Here is a 3,320-nt window from a genome sequence, read left to right on the forward strand (position 1 = left end):
GCTTTCTGGTTTTTTTTTTTAAAGAAAACATATATTTTATTTATTTTCAAAATAAAATACATCGAGTGTAAATGTCTTTAGCATTTAATGGCATATTGGCTTAAAAATTGGTCCAGTATAAAAACCTCAAAATTATATATATACATCATTTTCATTAATTTTAAAACCATTATGCTAAAAACTTTTTGAAAATAGTTGAATGTTTTTAAGAAGAGTTTCAGCGTAAATCACATATAGAAAATCTTTGTCAATGCGCTTCGAACTAACTAGTGTGGTTCATCGCCAGGACAAGTTGAGGAGTCAGATCATAGTTGCGAGTTAAATAAGGAGATCAGATCTTCCAAACGGCTAGGTGTGACCATTAACGGTTAAATTATATAATAATATTCTAATGTTAATTATGGGTCAATAGTAATATAATATATAGTCAACGTAACTCATTATATTCCTAATAAATAATTAAATAGTTGAACGTATTTTTTGAGTCCTGTTATGTTAAACAAAAACATAAAAGGTTGATTATGGATAACCATGAACATAAAAATTTATGGCATGTTTTTTCAAAAACCCAAGAAATATTCCTTGTCAAAGTAGATCAAGATTGAAGCAGAGAATTGTATGTCTTGTAAAAATTATTAAAAGTATAATAGCTGTAGATAAAAAACAAAAATGTGACCTGTCAAATATATACTTTCCAAATTGGTATTGTTGTTACATATGACAGTTGTGTAGGAAGACTAATATCCTAATTATGGCCAAGGGCATAACTGGTGGAGCGAGGTTGTCATTAGCAAGCATCGCCTCATCTCCAATGATGCTACTTTAGCACCCAAATACATTGCTACCCAGGAGAAAGCCATTCTACACTTTGAAGACACATTCAGGATGTTGGGAACAAAAAGTCTGCAAGCTTTCTAGAGGAGATGGTATGCCTTAAAATAACCACAGTTGATGGGACACTTCTTCCAAGCTGAATGTTGGGCAAAAACAAAGTGTTGGGGATCACTTGTGGTTAATTAATGGCTAAGGAAATTACTAAGGCTTTGGAAAGGCAAAATGGCATCATGACACATTTATTTATGAAAATAATGGAAATTAGGAGAAAAAGGAGGTGAAAGGTCACAGGTTGCATGTGAGGAGGAAATTGAAGGAAAATAATGGAAAATGAAGAAAATAGAGGCCTCATTAATAAAAAGTCTTATGAGGATCAATTCACGGACTTTTGTCAGTTTAGTGTTGGAGCTCTCCCTATTCTCTCTCTCTTATACTCTTGGACACTTATATTTTTCTTGGAGCACTCTTGGAGGGTGTGGCATACTTGGAGTTTTGGAGCAAGAAGGCGAAGGAAGTGTAGGAAAGTGCGAGAGGACATCAGGATCAACAACTACAATGGGTTTCACTTGTAGGTATTGAGTTGCATGTGTGTTTTCCTCATTAGTTTTGGCATGCATGGCATATGCATGTGGTTTGGTCATGATATGTCACTGGTATGGAGCATTTCCTGGATTGATAGTGGATTTTCCTAGCCTTACCACTTCTTGGATTGTCATGGCGTTGTGGGTTTATTTCCTTGTTTTTTTTGTTGGTTCTCATGTTTCCTTTAGCTTGGGTTGAGTTACTAGTTCTTGGAGCCTTGGTTGGAAAACACTCTGGAGCCCTGTAACAACCTGGGTTGAGTTACTAGTCCTAGAGCCTTAGTTGGACAAATGCTCTGGAGCCCTTGGTGGGTTGAGTTACTAGTCCTTGAGCCTTGGTTGGACAAATGCTCTGGAGCCCAGTATAAGATGTGGGTTGAGTTACTAGTCCTAGAAACCTTGGTTGGAACAATTTTTATGGAGCCCTGGAAGGCTTAGGTAGAGACCAATATGATGATGGTTTTGTGATGTCTGACCATGAGGTGGAATCACTGTTTGATGGGTTGAGGTGGTTTGTCTATGGAAGCCCTGAATGGATTTTTATTTATGTGTTTTATGAGATCCCACATTCATGCTTAGAATATGGCATGAGGGTGACTGGCTGAAGAGATATTCTGCTCAAACATGTCTACGATCTGGTTGTTCGTGGAAGTCCCATAACTAGTTGGCCTTTGCATCATTAATATGAGGTTATTTCTCCTTGTTATTCCATGAGTATTATATTGGTTTTTATGTGGATCATATGGTTGTTGTTTCCTTGGTATTTCTGTTGTTATTATGTTGGTTATGAACATGTATTATGACAGTGGCTATATATGGCTCTCATCATATTTTCACTTGTGAATGAATGGACAATGTATCTATGGCCCAATGGATGAATTGGCAGCTAATGTGTTGAGGCATCAATTCTTCTTAATGATTCTTAGATGAGTATGGGACCCCTATGCTTAGATATGTTGTTTACACATGTAGATTACACAGTCATGATATGTTTGACAAAATATCTGTCATGGCTAGTAGGGGTCCAGTCAAACCCTTGTTCAAGTAATTTCATTTGTATCATCATTCTGGTGTTATATTTTTGTTCTGAAGGAGTCATTTAATTCTGGGCAGTGATTTGGCTTTGGGTTTGAGAAAATGGCTCAAAACCCAGAGACGTAAGCACAACATTGAGCAGAAAAGTCCCTAGACGCTGGCATACCATGTTGTGGGAGTGTTCAAAGCCTTTTGGATGTTTACATGCCCATATCATGTGAGCGCCCAAGGGTTAATTGGTTTAAAAACTCAATGAGACTCAGGGGCTAGTTACCTGAGAGGTTGGGATGGTTCCTGGGAGTCATGTTGCTGATGTGGGAGGTGTGTATGGTGTGTTTCCATCAATTCCACTTCCTTAAGGTGAATTAGGAGGTCAAATCATATCATAGTAACTTCTTGTGACATGTTTACCCCGGTTAGACGGTTACTTGGGTAGATGTGGGAGGAGGGTGCTATAGCTGATGATGATGATTAACATCCATTAAGAGTGAATATGGTCTATTAGACCTTTATAAGGCATAAAGAGATTACTCAAAATTCTTTTTAATTTTATTTACATGCTTGAAAAACATTAAGAGAAACATTTTAATATCAACATAGTTTTTTCGAGTTTAAAGGTCAAGAAGGTTGTTGTCAGAAATATTGAAATTTAGATATGTATGCACTAGACAATGTAAGAGAACTTAGCGATTTTCATATTCAGCCCTTTTAGTGTTATAAAGGTGACAAACACTTTCCTCCCATGGCGTTTTTGGAATTGACGAATCCCTAGTTTAACAATGAAGATCATGAACATTTATTATTATTTTAACAATGTTTATTTTCTTCTTTACACTACTAAAAAAAAAGTTTGGATACGTTTAGTTTTTT

The sequence above is a fragment of the Pinus tabuliformis genome, chromosome 1_1, assembly GCF_031772625.1.
Source record: "Pinus tabuliformis cultivar Carrire ecotype Pingquan chromosome 1_1, CPIR1, whole genome shotgun sequence".
Classification (NCBI taxonomy): domain Eukaryota; kingdom Viridiplantae; phylum Streptophyta; class Pinopsida; order Pinales; family Pinaceae; genus Pinus; species Pinus tabuliformis.